This window comes from Tinamus guttatus, unplaced genomic scaffold (assembly GCF_059628265.1).
Source record: "Tinamus guttatus ecotype Peru unplaced genomic scaffold, ASM5962826v1 Tinamus_guttatus_pri_ptg001484l, whole genome shotgun sequence".
NCBI classification, from domain to species: domain Eukaryota; kingdom Metazoa; phylum Chordata; class Aves; order Tinamiformes; family Tinamidae; genus Tinamus; species Tinamus guttatus.
Genome location: NW_028290018.1, coordinates 182,001 through 200,924, shown reverse-complemented (window position 1 = coordinate 200,924; position 18,924 = coordinate 182,001).

The window sequence follows — 18,924 nt, the reverse complement described above, 5'->3', positions numbered from 1 at the left end:
AGCGTGCGCAGCACGAGTCTTGGCACAGCAAAACACTTCCTTTGGCATGCCCTTTGCAGCCTCACTCCAAACGGGGCTCTCCGCTTCATCCATCCCCTGACTCCATACTAGCACCAACGGGCTGCTAAAGCGTTTCGCAGAAAACACCAAGGAACCTGTTTCTCACTCCAAGCACAAAGCGTGCGCAGCACGAGTCTTGGCACAGCAAAACACTTCCTTTGGCATGCCCTTTGCAGCCTCACTCCAAACGGGGCTCTCCGCTTCATCCATCCCCTGACTCCATACTAGCACCAACGGGCTGCTAAAGCGTTTCGCAGAAAACACCAAGGAACCTGTTTCTCACTCCAAGCACAAAGCGTGCGCAGCACGAGTCTTGGCACAGCAAAACACTTCCTTTGGCATGCCCTTTGCAGCCTCACTCCAAACGGGGCTCTCCGCTTCATCCATCCCCTGACTCCATACTAGCACCAACGGGCTGCTAAAGCGTTTCGCAGAAAACACCAAGGAACCTGTTTCTCACTCCAAGCACAAAGCGTGCGCAGCACGAGTCTTGGCACAGCAAAACACTTCCTTTGGCATGCCCTTTGCAGCCTCACTCCAAACGGGGCTCTCCGCTTCATCCATCCCCTGACTCCATACTAGCACCAACGGGCTGCTAAAGCGTTTCGCAGAAAACACCGAGGAACCTGTTTCTCACTCCAAGCACAAAGCGTGCGCAGCACGAGTCTTGGCACAGCAAAACACTTCCTTTGGCATGCCCTTTGCAGCCTCACTCCAAACGGGGCTCTCCGCTTCATCCATCCCCTGACTCCATACTAGCACCAACGGGCTGCTAAAGCGTTTCGCAGAAAACACCAAGGAACCTGTTTCTCACTCCAAGCACAAAGCGTGCGCAGCACGAGTCTTGGCACAGCAAAACACTTCCTTTGGCATGCCCTTTGCAGCCTCACTCCAAACGGGGCTCTCCGCTTCATCCATCCCCTGACTCCATACTAGCACCAACGGGCTGCTAAAGCGTTTCGCAGAAAACACCAAGGAACCTGTTTCTCACTCCAAGCACAAAGCGTGCGCAGCACGAGTCTTGGCACAGCAAAACACTTCCTTTGGCATGCCCTTTGCAGCCTCACTCCAAACGGGGCTCTCCGCTTCATCCATCCCCTGACTCCATACTAGCACCAACGGGCTGCTAAAGCGTTTCGCAGAAAACACCAAGGAACCTGTTTCTCACTCCAAGCACAAAGCGTGCGCAGCACGAGTCTTGGCACAGCAAAACACTTCCTTTGGCATGCCCTTTGCAGCCTCACTCCAAACGGGGCTCTCCGCTTCATCCATCCCCTGACTCCATACTAGCACCAACGGGCTGCTAAAGCGTTTCGCAGAAAACACCGAGGAACCTGTTTCTCACTCCAAGCACAAAGCGTGCGCAGCACGAGTCTTGGCACAGCAAAACACTTCCTTTGGCATGCCCTTTGCAGCCTCACTCCAAACGGGGCTCTCCGCTTCATCCATCCCCTGACTCCATACTAGCACCAACGGGCTGCTAAAGCGTTTCGCAGAAAACACCAAGGAACCTGTTTCTCACTCCAAGCACAAAGCGTGCGCAGCACGAGTCTTGGCACAGCAAAACACTTCTCTTGGCATGCCCTTTGCAGCCTCACTCCAAACGGGGCTCTCCGCTTCATCCATCCCCTGACTCCATACTAGCACCAACGGGCTGCTAAAGCGTTTCGCAGAAAACACCAAGGAACCTGTTTCTCACTCCAAGCACAAAGCGTGCGCAGCACGAGTCTTGGCACAGCAAAACACTTCCTTTGGCATGCCCTTTGCAGCCTCACTCCAAACGGGGCTCTCCGCTTCATCCATCCCCTGACTCCATACTAGCACCAACGGGCTGCTAAAGCGTTTCGCAGAAAACACCAAGGAACCTGTTTCTCACTCCAAGCACAAAGCGTGCGCAGCACGAGTCTTGGCACAGCAAAACACTTCCTTTGGCATGCCCTTTGCAGCCTCACTCCAAACGGGGCTCTCCGCTTCATCCATCCCCTGACTCCATACTAGCACCAACGGGCTGCTAAAGCGTTTCGCAGAAAACACCAAGGAACCTGTTTCTCACTCCAAGCACAAAGCGTGCGCAGCACGAGTCTTGGCACAGCAAAACACTTCCTTTGGCATGCCCTTTGCAGCCTCACTCCAAACGGGGCTCTCCGCTTCATCCATCCCCTGACTCCATACTAGCACCAACGGGCTGCTAAAGCGTTTCGCAGAAAACACCAAGGAACCTGTTTCTCACTCCAAGCACAAAGCGTGCGCAGCACGAGTCTTGGCACAGCAAAACACTTCTCTTGGCATGCCCTTTGCAGCCTCACTCCAAACGGGGCTCTCCGCTTCATCCATCCCCTGACTCCATACTAGCACCAACGGGTTGCTAAAGCGTTTCGCAGAAAACACCGAGGAACCTGTTTCTCACTCCAAGCACAAAGCGTGCGCAGCACGAGTCTTGGCACAGCAAAACACTTCCTTTGGCATGCCCTTTGCAGCCTCACTCCAAACGGGGCTCTCCGCTTCATCCATCCCCTGACTCCATACTAGCACCAACGCTGCGCTAAAGCGTTTCGCAGAAAACACCAAGGAACCTGTTTCTCACTCCAAGCACAAAGCGTGCGCAGCACGAGTCTTGGCACAGCAAAACACTTCCTTTGGCATGCCCTTTGCAGCCTCACTCCAAACGGGGCTCTCCGCTTCATCCATCCCCTGACTCCATACTAGCACCAACGGGCTGCTAAAGCGTTTCGCAGAAAACACCAAGGAACCTGTTTCTCACTCCAAGCACAAAGCGTGCGCAGCACGAGTCTTGGCACAGCAAAACACTTCTCTTGGCATGCCCTTTGCAGCCTCACTCCAAACGGGGCTCTCCGCTTCATCCATCCCCTGACTCCATACTAGCACCAACGGGCTGCTAAAGCGTTTCGCAGAAAACACCAAGGAACCTGTTTCTCACTCCAAGCACAAAGCGTGCGCAGCACGAGTCTTGGCACAGCAAAACACTTCCTTTGGCATGCCCTTTGCAGCCTCACTCCAAACGGGGCTCTCCGCTTCATCCATCCCCTGACTCCATACTAGCACCAACGGGCTGCTAAAGCGTTTTGCAGAAAACACCAAGGAACCTGTTTCTCACTCCAAGCACAAAGCGTGCGCAGCACGAGTCTTGGCACAGCAGAACACTTCCTTTGGCATGCCCTTTGCAGCCTCACTCCAAACGGGGCTCTCCGCTTCATCCATCCCCTGACTCCATACTAGCACCAACGGCCTGCTAAAGCGTTTCGCAGAAAACACCGAGGAACCTGTTTCTCACTCCAAGCACAAAGCGTGCGCAGCACGAGTCTTGGCACAGCAAAACACTTCTCTTGGCATGCCCTTTGCAGCCTCACTCCAAACGGGGCTCTCCGCTTCATCCATCCCCTGACTCCATACTAGCACCAACGGGCTGCTAAAGCGTTTCGCAGAAAACACCAAGGAACCTGTTTCTCACTCCAAGCACAGAGCGTGCGCAGCACGAGTCTTGGCACAGCAAAACACTTCTCTTGGCATGCCCTTTGCAGCCTCACTCCAAACGGGGCTCTCCGCTTCATCCATCCCCTGACTCCATACTAGCACCAACGGGCCGCTAAAGCGTTTCGCAGAAAACACCAAGGAACCTGTTTCTCACTCCAAGCACAAAGCGTGCGCAGCACGAGTCTTGGCACAGCAAAACACTTCCTTTGGCATGCCCTTTGCAGCCTCACTCCAAACGGGGCTCTCCGCTTCATCCATCCCCTGACTCCATACTAGCACCAACGGGCTGCTAAAGCGTTTCGCAGAAAACACCAAGGAACCTGTTTCTCACTCCAAGCACAAAGCGTGCGCAGCACGAGTCTTGGCACAGCAAAACACTTCCTTTGGCATGCCCTTTGCAGCCTCACTCCAAACGGGGCTCTCCGCTTCATCCATCCCCTGACTCCATACTAGCACCAACGGGCCGCTAAAGCGTTTCGCAGAAAACACCAAGGAACCTGTTTCTCACTCCAAGCACAAAGCGTGCGCAGCACGAGTCTTGGCACAGCAAAACACTTCCTTTGGCATGCCCTTTGCAGCCTCACTCCAAACGGGGCTCTCCGCTTCATCCATCCCCTGACTCCATACTAGCACCAACGGGCTGCTAAAGCGTTTCGCAGAAAACACCAAGGAACCTGTTTCTCACTCCAAGCACAAAGCGTGTGCAGCACGAGTCTTGGCACAGCAAAACACTTCCTTTGGCATGCCCTTTGCAGCCTCACTCCAAACGGGGCTCTCCGCTTCATCCATCCCCTGACTCCATACTAGCACCAACGGGCTGCTAAAGCGTTTCGCAGAAAACACCAAGGAACCTGTTTCTCACTCCAAGCACAAAGCGTGCGCAGCACGAGTCTTGGCACAGCAAAACACTTCTCTTGGCATGCCCTTTGCAGCCTCACTCCAAACGGGGCTCTCCGCTTCATCCATCCCCTGACTCCATACTAGCACCAACGGGCTGCTAAAGCGTTTCGCAGAAAACACCAAGGAACCTGTTTCTCACTCCAAGCACAAAGCGTGCGCAGCACGAGTCTTGGCACAGCAAAACACTTCCTTTGGCATGCCCTTTGCAGCCTCACTCCAAACGGGGCTCTCCGCTTCATCCATCCCCTGACTCCATACTAGCACCAACGGGCTGCTAAAGCGTTTCGCAGAAAACACCAAGGAACCTGTTTCTCACTCCAAGCACAAAGCGTGCGCAGCACGAGTCTTGGCACAGCAAAACACTTCCTTTGGCATGCCCTTTGCAGCCTCACTCCAAACGGGGCTCTCCGCTTCATCCATCCCCTGACTCCATACTAGCACCAACGGGCTGCTAAAGCGTTTCGCAGAAAACACCAAGGAACCTGTTTCTCACTCCAACCACAAAGCGTGCGCAGCACGAGTCTTGGCACAGCAAAACACTTCTCTTGGCATGCCCTTTGCAGCCTCACTCCAAACGGGGCTCTCCGCTTCATCCATCCCCTGACTCCATACTAGCACCAACGGGCTGCTAAAGCGTTTCGCAGAAAACACCGAGGAACCTGTTTCTCACTCCAAGCACAAAGCGTGCGCAGCACGAGTCTTGGCACAGCAAAACACTTCTCTTGGCATGCCCTTTGCAGCCTCACTCCAAACGGGGCTCTCCGCTTCATCCATCCCATGACTCCATACTAGCACCAACGGGCTGCTAAAGCGTTTCGCAGAAAACACCGAGGAACCTGTTTCTCACTCCAAGCACAAAGCGTGCGCAGCACGAGTCTTGGCACAGCAAAACACTTCCTTTGGCATGCCCTTTGCAGCCTCACTCCAAACGGGGCTCTCCGCTTCATCCATCCCCTGACTCCATACTAGCACCAACGGGCTGCTAAAGCGTTTCGCAGAAAACACCAAGGAACCTGTTTCTCACTCCAAGCACAAAGCGTGCGCAGCACGAGTCTTGGCACAGCAAAACACTTCCTTTGGCATGCCCTTTGCAGCCTCACTCCAAACGGGGCTCTCCGCTTCATCCATCCCCTGACTCCATACTAGCACCAACGGGCTGCTAAAGCGTTTCGCAGAAAACACCAAGGAACCTGTTTCTCACTCCAAGCACAAAGCGTGCGCAGCACGAGTCTTGGCACAGCAAAACACTTCCTTTGGCATGCCCTTTGCAGCCTCACTCCAAACGGGGCTCTCCGCTTCATCCATCCCCTGACTCCATACTAGCACCAACGGGCTGCTAAAGCGTTTCGCAGAAAACACCAAGGAACCTGTTTCTCACTCCAAGCACAAAGCGTGCGCAGCACGAGTCTTGGCACAGCAAAACACTTCTCTTGGCATGCCCTTTGCAGCCTCACTCCAAACGGGGCTCTCCGCTTCATCCATCCCCTGACTCCATACTAGCACCAACGGGCTGCTAAAGCGTTTCGCAGAAAACACCAAGGAACCTGTTTCTCACTCCAAGCACAGAGCGTGCGCAGCACGAGTCTTGGCACAGCAAAACACTTCTCTTGGCATGCCCTTTGCAGCCTCACTCCAAACGGGGCTCTCCGCTTCATCCATCCCCTGACTCCATACTAGCACCAACGGGCTGCTAAAGCGTTTCGCAGAAAACACCAAGGAACCTGTTTCTCACTCCAAGCACAGAGCGTGCGCAGCACGAGTCTTGGCACAGCAAAACACTTCTCTTGGCATGCCCTTTGCAGCCTCACTCCAAACGGGGCTCTCCGCTTCATCCATCCCCTGACTCCATACTAGCACCAACGGGCCGCTAAAGCGTTTCGCAGAAAACACCAAGGAACCTGTTTCTCACTCCAAGCACAAAGCGTGCGCAGCACGAGTCTTGGCACAGCAAAACACTTCCTTTGGCATGCCCTTTGCAGCCTCACTCCAAACGGGGCTCTCCGCTTCATCCATCCCCTGACTCCATACTAGCACCAACGGGCTGCTAAAGCGTTTCGCAGAAAACACCAAGGAACCTGTTTCTCACTCCAAGCACAAAGCGTGCGCAGCACGAGTCTTGGCACAGCAAAACACTTCCTTTGGCATGCCCTTTGCAGCCTCACTCCAAACGGGGCTCTCCGCTTCATCCATCCCCTGACTCCATACTAGCACCAACGGGCCGCTAAAGCGTTTCGCAGAAAACACCAAGGAACCTGTTTCTCACTCCAAGCACAAAGCGTGCGCAGCACGAGTCTTGGCACAGCAAAACACTTCCTTTGGCATGCCCTTTGCAGCCTCACTCCAAACGGGGCTCTCCGCTTCATCCATCCCCTGACTCCATACTAGCACCAACGGGCTGCTAAAGCGTTTCGCAGAAAACACCAAGGAACCTGTTTCTCACTCCAAGCACAAAGCGTGTGCAGCACGAGTCTTGGCACAGCAAAACACTTCCTTTGGCATGCCCTTTGCAGCCTCACTCCAAACGGGGCTCTCCGCTTCATCCATCCCCTGACTCCATACTAGCACCAACGGGCTGCTAAAGCGTTTCGCAGAAAACACCAAGGAACCTGTTTCTCACTCCAAGCACAAAGCGTGCGCAGCACGAGTCTTGGCACAGCAAAACACTTCTCTTGGCATGCCCTTTGCAGCCTCACTCCAAACGGGGCTCTCCGCTTCATCCATCCCCTGACTCCATACTAGCACCAACGGGCTGCTAAAGCGTTTCGCAGAAAACACCAAGGAACCTGTTTCTCACTCCAAGCACAAAGCGTGCGCAGCACGAGTCTTGGCACAGCAAAACACTTCCTTTGGCATGCCCTTTGCAGCCTCACTCCAAACGGGGCTCTCCGCTTCATCCATCCCCTGACTCCATACTAGCACCAACGGGCTGCTAAAGCGTTTCGCAGAAAACACCAAGGAACCTGTTTCTCACTCCAAGCACAAAGCGTGCGCAGCACGAGTCTTGGCACAGCAAAACACTTCCTTTGGCATGCCCTTTGCAGCCTCACTCCAAACGGGGCTCTCCGCTTCATCCATCCCCTGACTCCATACTAGCACCAACGGGCTGCTAAAGCGTTTCGCAGAAAACACCAAGGAACCTGTTTCTCACTCCAACCACAAAGCGTGCGCAGCACGAGTCTTGGCACAGCAAAACACTTCTCTTGGCATGCCCTTTGCAGCCTCACTCCAAACGGGGCTCTCCGCTTCATCCATCCCCTGACTCCATACTAGCACCAACGGGCTGCTAAAGCGTTTCGCAGAAAACACCGAGGAACCTGTTTCTCACTCCAAGCACAAAGCGTGCGCAGCACGAGTCTTGGCACAGCAAAACACTTCTCTTGGCATGCCCTTTGCAGCCTCACTCCAAACGGGGCTCTCCGCTTCATCCATCCCATGACTCCATACTAGCACCAACGGGCTGCTAAAGCGTTTCGCAGAAAACACCGAGGAACCTGTTTCTCACTCCAAGCACAAAGCGTGCGCAGCACGAGTCTTGGCACAGCAAAACACTTCCTTTGGCATGCCCTTTGCAGCCTCACTCCAAACGGGGCTCTCCGCTTCATCCATCCCCTGACTCCATACTAGCACCAACGGGCTGCTAAAGCGTTTCGCAGAAAACACCAAGGAACCTGTTTCTCACTCCAAGCACAAAGCGTGCGCAGCACGAGTCTTGGCACAGCAAAACACTTCCTTTGGCATGCCCTTTGCAGCCTCACTCCAAACGGGGCTCTCCGCTTCATCCATCCCCTGACTCCATACTAGCACCAACGGGCTGCTAAAGCGTTTCGCAGAAAACACCAAGGAACCTGTTTCTCACTCCAAGCACAAAGCGTGCGCAGCACGAGTCTTGGCACAGCAAAACACTTCCTTTGGCATGCCCTTTGCAGCCTCACTCCAAACGGGGCTCTCCGCTTCATCCATCCCCTGACTCCATACTAGCACCAACGGGCTGCTAAAGCGTTTCGCAGAAAACACCAAGGAACCTGTTTCTCACTCCAACCACAAAGCGTGCGCAGCACGAGTCTTGGCACAGCAAAACACTTCTCTTGGCATGCCCTTTGCAGCCTCACTCCAAACGGGGCTCTCCGCTTCATCCATCCCCTGACTCCATACTAGCACCAACGGGCTGCTAAAGCGTTTCGCAGAAAACACCGAGGAACCTGTTTCTCACTCCAAGCACAAAGCGTGCGCAGCACGAGTCTTGGCACAGCAAAACACTTCTCTTGGCATGCCCTTTGCAGCCTCACTCCAAACGGGGCTCTCCGCTTCATCCATCCCATGACTCCATACTAGCACCAACGGGCTGCTAAAGCGTTTCGCAGAAAACACCGAGGAACCTGTTTCTCACTCCAAGCACAAAGCGTGCGCAGCACGAGTCTTGGCACAGCAAAACACTTCCTTTGGCATGCCCTTTGCAGCCTCACTCCAAACGGGGCTCTCCGCTTCATCCATCCCCTGACTCCATACTAGCACCAACGGGCTGCTAAAGCGTTTCGCAGAAAACACCAAGGAACCTGTTTCTCACTCCAAGCACAAAGCGTGCGCAGCACGAGTCTTGGCACAGCAAAACACTTCCTTTGGCATGCCCTTTGCAGCCTCACTCCAAACGGGGCTCTCCGCTTCATCCATCCCCTGACTCCATACTAGCACCAACGGGCTGCTAAAGCGTTTCGCAGAAAACACCAAGGAACCTGTTTCTCACTCCAACCACAAAGCGTGCGCAGCACGAGTCTTGGCACAGCAAAACACTTCTCTTGGCATGCCCTTTGCAGCCTCACTCCAAACGGGGCTCTCCGCTTCATCCATCCCCTGACTCCATACAAGCACCAACGGGCTGCTAAAGCGTTTCGCAGAAAACACCAAGGAACCTGTTTCTCACTCCAAGCACAAAGCGTGCGCAGCACAAGTCTTGGCACAGCAAAACACTTCCTTTGGCATGCCCTTTGCAGCCTCACTCCAAACGGGGCTCTCCGCTTCATCCATCCCCTGACTCCATACTAGCACCAACGGGCTGCTAAAGCGTTTCGCAGAAAACACCGAGGAACCTGTTTCTCACTCCAAGCACAAAGCGTGCGCAGCACGAGTCTTGGCACAGCAAAACACTTCCTTTGGCATGCCCTTTGCAGCCTCACTCCAAACGGGGCTCTCCGCTTCATCCATCCCCTGACTCCATACTAGCACCAACGGGCTGCTAAAGCGTTTCGCAGAAAACACCGAGGAACCTGTTTCTCACTCCAAGCACAAAGCGTGCGCAGCACGAGTCTTGGCACAGCAAAACACTTCCTTTGGCATGCCCTTTGCAGCCTCACTCCAAACGGGGCTCTCCGCTTCATCCATCCCCTGACTCCATACTAGCACCAACGGGCTGCTAAAGCGTTTCGCAGAAAACACCAAGGAACCTGTTTCTCACTCCAAGCACAAAGCGTGCGCAGCACGAGTCTTGGCACAGCAAAACACTTCCTTTGGCATGCCCTTTGCAGCCTCACTCCAAACGGGGCTCTCCGCTTCATCCATCCCCTGACTCCATACTAGCACCAACGGGCTGCTAAAGCGTTTCGCAGAAAACACCAAGGAACCTGTTTCTCACTCCAACCACAAAGCGTGCGCAGCACGAGTCTTGGCACAGCAAAACACTTCTCTTGGCATGCCCTTTGCAGCCTCACTCCAAACGGGGCTCTCCGCTTCATCCATCCCCTGACTCCATACTAGCACCAACGGGCTGCTAAAGCGTTTCGCAGAAAACACCGAGGAACCTGTTTCTCACTCCAAGCACAAAGCGTGCGCAGCACGAGTCTTGGCACAGCAAAACACTTCTCTTGGCATGCCCTTTGCAGCCTCACTCCAAACGGGGCTCTCCGCTTCATCCATCCCATGACTCCATACTAGCACCAACGGGCTGCTAAAGCGTTTCGCAGAAAACACCGAGGAACCTGTTTCTCACTCCAAGCACAAAGCGTGCGCAGCACGAGTCTTGGCACAGCAAAACACTTCCTTTGGCATGCCCTTTGCAGCCTCACTCCAAACGGGGCTCTCCGCTTCATCCATCCCCTGACTCCATACTAGCACCAACGGGCTGCTAAAGCGTTTCGCAGAAAACACCAAGGAACCTGTTTCTCACTCCAAGCACAAAGCGTGCGCAGCACGAGTCTTGGCACAGCAAAACACTTCCTTTGGCATGCCCTTTGCAGCCTCACTCCAAACGGGGCTCTCCGCTTCATCCATCCCCTGACTCCATACTAGCACCAACGGGCTGCTAAAGCGTTTCGCAGAAAACACCAAGGAACCTGTTTCTCACTCCAACCACAAAGCGTGCGCAGCACGAGTCTTGGCACAGCAAAACACTTCTCTTGGCATGCCCTTTGCAGCCTCACTCCAAACGGGGCTCTCCGCTTCATCCATCCCCTGACTCCATACTAGCACCAACGGGCTGCTAAAGCGTTTCGCAGAAAACACCAAGGAACCTGTTTCTCACTCCAAGCACAAAGCGTGCGCAGCACAAGTCTTGGCACAGCAAAACACTTCCTTTGGCATGCCCTTTGCAGCCTCACTCCAAACGGGGCTCTCCGCTTCATCCATCCCCTGACTCCATACTAGCACCAACGGGCTGCTAAAGCGTTTCGCAGAAAACACCGAGGAACCTGTTTCTCACTCCAAGCACAAAGCGTGCGCAGCACGAGTCTTGGCACAGCAAAACACTTCCTTTGGCATGCCCTTTGCAGCCTCACTCCAAACGGGGCTCTCCGCTTCATCCATCCCCTGACTCCATACTAGCACCAACGGGCTGCTAAAGCGTTTCGCAGAAAACACCAAGGAACCTGTTTCTCACTCCAAGCACAAAGCGTGCGCAGCACGAGTCTTGGCACAGCAAAACACTTCTCTTGGCATGCCCTTTGCAGCCTCACTCCAAACGGGGCTCTCCGCTTCATCCATCCCCTGACTCCATACTAGCACAAACGGGCTGCTAAAGCGTTTCGCAGAAAACACCAAGGAACCTGTTTCTCACTCCAAGCACAAAGCGTGCGCAGCACGAGTCTTGGCACAGCAAAACACTTCCTTTGGCATGCCCTTTGCAGCCTCACTCCAAACGGGGCTCTCCGCTTCATCCATCCCCTGACTCCATACTAGCACCAACGGGCTGCTAAAGCGTTTCGCAGAAAACACCAAGGAACCTGTTTCTCACTCCAAGCACAAAGCGTGCGCAGCACGAGTCTTGGCACAGCAAAACACTTCCTTTGGCATGCCCTTTGCAGCCTCACTCCAAACGGGGCTCTCCGCTTCATCCATCCCCTGACTCCATACTAGCACCAACGGGCTGCTAAAGCGTTTCGCAGAAAACACCAAGGAACCTGTTTCTCACTCCAACCACAAAGCGTGCGCAGCACGAGTCTTGGCACAGCAAAACACTTCCTTTGGCATGCCCTTTGCAGCCTCACTCCAAACGGGGCTCTCCGCTTCATCCATCCCCTGACTCCATACTAGCACAAACGGGCTGCTAAAGCGTTTCGCAGAAAACACCAAGGAACCTGTTTCTCACTCCAACCACAAAGCGTGCGCAGCACGAGTCTTGGCACAGCAAAACACTTCCTTTGGCATGCCCTTTGCAGCCTCACTCCAAACGGGGCTCTCCGCTTCATCCATCCCCTGACTCCATACTAGCACCAACGGGCTGCTAAAGCGTTTCGCAGAAAACACCAAGGAACCTGTTTCTCACTCCAAGCACAAAGCGTGCGCAGCACGAGTCTTGGCACAGCAAAACACTTCCTTTGGCATGCCCTTTGCAGCCTCACTCCAAACGGGGCTCTCCGCTTCATCCATCCCCTGACTCCATGCTAGCACCAACGGGCTGCTAAAGCGTTTCGCAGAAAACACCAAGGAACCTGTTTCTCACTCCAAGCACAAAGCGTGCGCAGCACGAGTCTTGGCACAGCAAAACACTTCCTTTGGCATGCCCTTTGCAGCCTCACTCCAAACGGGGCTCTCCGCTTCATCCATCCCCTGACTCCATGCTAGCACCAACGGGCTGCTAAAGCGTTTCGCAGAAAACACCGAGGAACCTGTTTCTCACTCCAAGCACAAAGCGTGCGCAGCACGAGTCTTGGCACAGCAAAACACTTCTCTTGGCATGCCCTTTGCAGCCTCACTCCAAACGGGGCTCTCCGCTTCATCCATCCCCTGACTCCATACTAGCACCAACGGGCTGCTAAAGCGTTTCGCAGAAAACACCAAGGAACCTGTTTCTCACTCCAAGCACAAAGCGTGCGCAGCACGAGTCTTGGCACAGCAAAACACTTCCTTTGGCATGCCCTTTGCAGCCTCACTCCAAACGGGGCTCTCCGCTTCATCCATCCCCTGACTCCATACTAGCACCAACGGGCTGCTAAAGCGTTTCGCAGAAAACACCGAGGAACCTGTTTCTCACTCCAAGCACAAAGCGTGCGCAGCACGAGTCTTGGCACAGCAAAACACTTCCTTTGGCATGCCCTTTGCAGCCTCACTCCAAACGGGGCTCTCCGCTTCATCCATCCCCTGACTCCATACTAGCACCAACGGGCCGCTAAAGCGTTTCGCAGAAAACACCAAGGAACCTGTTTCTCACTCCAAGCACAAAGCGTGCGCAGCACGAGTCTTGGCACAGCAAAACACTTCCTTTGGCATGCCCTTTGCAGCCTCACTCCAAACGGGGCTCTCCGCTTCATCCATCCCCTGACTCCATGCTAGCACCAACGGGCTGCTAAAGCGTTTCGCAGAAAACACCAAGGAACCTGTTTCTCACTCCAAGCACAAAGCGTGCGCAGCACGAGTCTTGGCACAGCAAAACACTTCCTTTGACATGCCCTTTGCAGCCTCACTCCAAACGGGGCTCTCCGCTTCATCCATCCCCTGACTCCATACTAGCACCAACGGGCTGCTAAAGCGTTTCGCAGAAAACACCGAGGAACCTGTTTCTCACTCCAAGCACAAAGCGTGCGCAGCACGAGTCTTGGCACAGCAAAACACTTCCTTTGGCATGCCCTTTGCAGCCTCACTCCAAACGGGGCTCTCCGCTTCATCCATCCCCTGACTCCATACTAGCACCAACGGGCTGCTAAAGCGTTTCGCAGAAAACACCGAGGAACCTGTTTCTCACTCCAACCACAAAGCGTGCGCAGCACGAGTCTTGGCACAGCAAAACACTTCCTTTGGCATGCCCTTTGCAGCCTCACTCCAAACGGGGCTCTCCGCTTCATCCATCCCCTGACTCCATACTAGCACCAACGGGCCGCTAAAGCGTTTCGCAGAAAACACCAAGGAACCTGTTTCTCACTCCAAGCACAAAGCGTGCGCAGCACGAGTCTTGGCACAGCAAAACACTTCCTTTGGCATGCCCTTTGCAGCCTCACTCCAAACGGGGCTCTCCGCTTCATCCATCCCCTGACTCCATACTAGCACCAACGGGCTGCTAAAGCGTTTCGCAGAAAACACCAAGGAACCTGTTTCTCACTCCAAGCACAAAGCGTGCGCAGCACGAGTCTTGGCACAGCAAAACACTTCCTTTGACATGCCCTTTGCAGCCTCACTCCAAACGGGGCTCTCCGCTTCATCCATCCCCTGACTCCATACTAGCACCAACGGGCTGCTAAAGCGTTTCGCAGAAAACACCAAGGAACCTGTTTCTCACTCCAAGCACAAAGCGTGCGCAGCACGAGTCTTGGCACAGCAAAACACTTCTCTTGGCATGCCCTTTGCAGCCTCACTCCAAACGGGGCTCTCCGCTTCATCCATCCCCTGACTCCATACTAGCACCAACGGGCCGCTAAAGCGTTTCGCAGAAAACACCAAGGAACCTGTTTCTCACTCCAACCACAAAGCGTGCGCAGCACGAGTCTTGGCACAGCAAAACACTTCCTTTGGCATGCCCTTTGCAGCCTCACTCCAAACGGGGCTCTCCGCTTCATCCATCCCCTGACTCCATACTAGCACCAACGGGCTGCTAAAGCGTTTCGCAGAAAACACCAAGGAACCTGTTTCTCACTCCAAGCACAAAGCGTGCGCAGCACGAGTCTTGGCACAGCAAAACACTTCCTTTGGCATGCCCTTTGCAGCCTCACTCCAAACGGGGCTCTCCGCTTCATCCATGCCCTGACTCCATACTAGCACCAACGGGCTGCTAAAGCGTTTCGCAGAAAACACCAAGGAACCTGTTTCTCACTCCAAGCACAAAGCGTGCGCAGCACGAGTCTTGGCACAGCAAAACACTTCCTTTGGCATGCCCTTTGCAGCCTCACTCCAAACGGGGCTCTCCGCTTCATCCATCCCCTGACTCCATACTAGCACCAACGGGCTGCTAAAGCGTTTCGCAGAAAACACCAAGGAACCTGTTTCTCACTCCAAGCACAAAGCGTGTGCAGCACGAGTCTTGGCACAGCAAAACACTTCCTTTGGCATGCCCTTTGCAGCCTCACTCCAAACGGGGCTCTCCGCTTCATCCATCCCCTGACTCCATACTAGCACCAACGGGCTGCTAAAGCGTTTCGCAGAAAACACCAAGGAACCTGTTTCTCACTCCAAGCACAAAGCGTGCGCAGCACGAGTCTTGGCACAGCAAAACACTTCTCTTGGCATGCCCTTTGCAGCCTCACTCCAAACGGGGCTCTCCGCTTCATCCATCCCCTGACTCCATACTAGCACCAACGGGCTGCTAAAGCGTTTCGCAGAAAACACCAAGGAACCTGTTTCTCACTCCAAGCACAAAGCGTGCGCAGCACGAGTCTTGGCACAGCAAAACACTTCCTTTGGCATGCCCTTTGCAGCCTCACTCCAAACGGGGCTCTCCGCTTCATCCATCCCCTGACTCCATACTAGCACCAACGGGCTGCTAAAGCGTTTCGCAGAAAACACCAAGGAACCTGTTTCTCACTCCAAGCACAAAGCGTGCGCAGCACGAGTCTTGGCACAGCAAAACACTTCCTTTGGCATGCCCTTTGCAGCCTCACTCCAAACGGGGCTCTCCGCTTCATCCATCCCCTGACTCCATACTAGCACCAACGGGCTGCTAAAGCGTTTCGCAGAAAACACCAAGGAACCTGTTTCTCACTCCAACCACAAAGCGTGCGCAGCACGAGTCTTGGCACAGCAAAACACTTCTCTTGGCATGCCCTTTGCAGCCTCACTCCAAACGGGGCTCTCCGCTTCATCCATCCCCTGACTCCATACTAGCACCAACGGGCTGCTAAAGCGTTTCGCAGAAAACACCGAGGAACCTGTTTCTCACTCCAAGCACAAAGCGTGCGCAGCACGAGTCTTGGCACAGCAAAACACTTCTCTTGGCATGCCCTTTGCAGCCTCACTCCAAACGGGGCTCTCCGCTTCATCCATCCCATGACTCCATACTAGCACCAACGGGCTGCTAAAGCGTTTCGCAGAAAACACCGAGGAACCTGTTTCTCACTCCAAGCACAAAGCGTGCGCAGCACGAGTCTTGGCACAGCAAAACACTTCCTTTGGCATGCCCTTTGCAGCCTCACTCCAAACGGGGCTCTCCGCTTCATCCATCCCCTGACTCCATACTAGCACCAACGGGCTGCTAAAGCGTTTCGCAGAAAACACCAAGGAACCTGTTTCTCACTCCAAGCACAAAGCGTGCGCAGCACGAGTCTTGGCACAGCAAAACACTTCCTTTGGCATGCCCTTTGCAGCCTCACTCCAAACGGGGCTCTCCGCTTCATCCATCCCCTGACTCCATACTAGCACCAACGGGCTGCTAAAGCGTTTCGCAGAAAACACCAAGGAACCTGTTTCTCACTCCAACCACAAAGCGTGCGCAGCACGAGTCTTGGCACAGCAAAACACTTCTCTTGGCATGCCCTTTGCAGCCTCACTCCAAACGGGGCTCTCCGCTTCATCCATCCCCTGACTCCATACTAGCACCAACGGGCTGCTAAAGCGTTTCGCAGAAAACACCAAGGAACCTGTTTCTCACTCCAAGCACAAAGCGTGCGCAGCACGAGTCTTGGCACAGCAAAACACTTCCTTTGGCATGCCCTTTGCAGCCTCACTCCAAACGGGGCTCTCCGCTTCATCCATCCCCTGACTCCATACTAGCACCAACGGGCTGCTAAAGCGTTTCGCAGAAAACACCAAGGAACCTGTTTCTCACTCCAAGCACAAAGCGTGCGCAGCACGAGTCTTGGCACAGCAAAACACTTCCTTTGGCATGCCCTTTGCAGCCTCACTCCAAACGGGGCTCTCCGCTTCATCCATCCCCTGACTCCATACTAGCACCAACGGGCTGCTAAAGCGTTTCGCAGAAAACACCGAGGAACCTGTTTCTCACTCCAAGCACAAAGCGTGCGCAGCACGAGTCTTGGCACAGCAAAACACTTCCTTTGGCATGCCCTTTGCAGCCTCACTCCAAACGGGGCTCTCCGCTTCATCCATCCCCTGACTCCATACTAGCACCAACGGGCTGCTAAAGCGTTTCGCAGAAAACACCAAGGAACCTGTTTCTCACTCCAAGCACAAAGCGTGCGCAGCACGAGTCTTGGCACAGCAAAACACTTCTCTTGGCATGCCCTTTGCAGCCTCACTCCAAACGGGGCTCTCCGCTTCATCCATCCCCTGACTCCATACTAGCACAAACGGGCTTCTAAAGCGTTTCGCAGAAAACACCAAGGAACCTGTTTCTCACTCCAAGCACAAAGCGTGCGCAGCACGAGTCTTGGCACAGCAAAACACTTCCTTTGGCATGCCCTTTGCAGCCTCACTCCAAACGGGGCTCTCCGCTTCATCCATCCCCTGACTCCATACTAGCACCAACGGGCGGCTAAAGCGTTTCGCAGAAAACACCAAGGAACCTGTTTCTCACTCCAAGCACAAAGCGTGCGCAGCACGAGTCTTGGCACAGCAAAACACTTCCTTTGGCATGCCCTTTGCAGCCTCACTCCAAACGGGGCTCTCCGCTTCATCCATCCCCTGACTCCATACTAGCACCAACGGGCTGCTAAAGCGTTTCGCAGAAAACACCAAGGAACCTGTTTCTCACTCCAAGCACAAAGCGTGCGCAGCACGAGTCTTGGCACAGCAAAACACTTCCTTTGGCATGCCCTTTGCAGCCTCACTCCAAACGGGGCTCTCCGCTTCATCCATCCCCTGACTCCATACTAGCACCAACGGGCTGCTAAAGCGTTTCGCAGAAAACACCAAGGAACCTGTTTCTCACTCCAAGCACAAAGCGTGCGCAGCACGAGTCTTGGCACAGCAAAACACTTCTCTTGGCATGCCCTTTGCAACCTCACTCCAAACGGGGCTCTCCGCTTCATCCATCCCCTGACTACATACTAGCACCAACGGGCTGCTAAAGCGTTTCGCAGAAAACACCAAGGAACCTGTTTCTCACTCCAACCACAAAGCGTGCGCAGCACGAGTCTTGGCACAGCAAAACACTTCCTTTGGCATGCCCTTTGCAGCCTCACTCCAAACGGGGCTCTCCGCTTCATCCATCCCCTGACTCCATACTAGCACCAACGGGCTGCTAAAGCGTTTCGCAGAAAACACCAAGGAACCTGTTTCTCACTCCAAGCACAAAGCGTGCGCAGCACGAGTCTTGGCACAGCAAAACACTTCCTTTGGCATGCCCTTTGCAGCCTCACTCCAAACGGGGCTCTCCGCTTCATCCATCCCCTGACTCCATGCTAGCACCAACGGGCTGCTAAAGCGTTTCGCAGAAAACACCAAGGAACCTGTTTCTCACTCCAACCACAAAGCGTGCGCAGCACGAGTCTTGGCACAGCAAAACACTTCCTTTGGCATGCCCTTTGCAGCCTCACTCCAAACGGGGCTCTCCGCTTCATCCATCCCCTGACTCCATGCTAGCACCAACGGGCTGCTAAAGCGTTTCGCAGAAACACCGAGGAACCTGTTTCTCACTCCAAGCACAAAGCGTGCGCAGCACGAGTCTTGGCACAGCAAAACACTTCTCTTGGCATGCCCTTTGCAGCCTCACTCCAAACGGGGCTCTCCGCTTCATCCATCCCCTGACTCCATACTAGCACCAACGGGCTGCTAAAGCGTTTCGCAGAAAACACCAAGGAACCTGTTTCTCACTCCAAGCACAAAGCGTGCGCAGCACGAGTCTTGGCACAGCAAAACACTTCCTTTGGCATGCCCTTTGCAGCCTCACTCCAAACGGGGCTCTCCGCTTCATCCATCCCCTGACTCCATACTAGCACCAACGGGCTGCTAAAGCGTTTCGCAGAAAACACCGAGGAACCTGTTTCTCACTCCAAGCACAAAGCGTGCGCAGCACGAGTCTTGGCACAGCAAAACACTTCCTTTGGCATGCCCTTTGCAGCCTCACTCCAAACGGGGCTCTCCGCTTCATCCATCCCCTGACTCCATACTAGCACCAACGGGCTGCTAAAGCGTTTCGCAGAAAACACCGAGGAACCTGTTTCT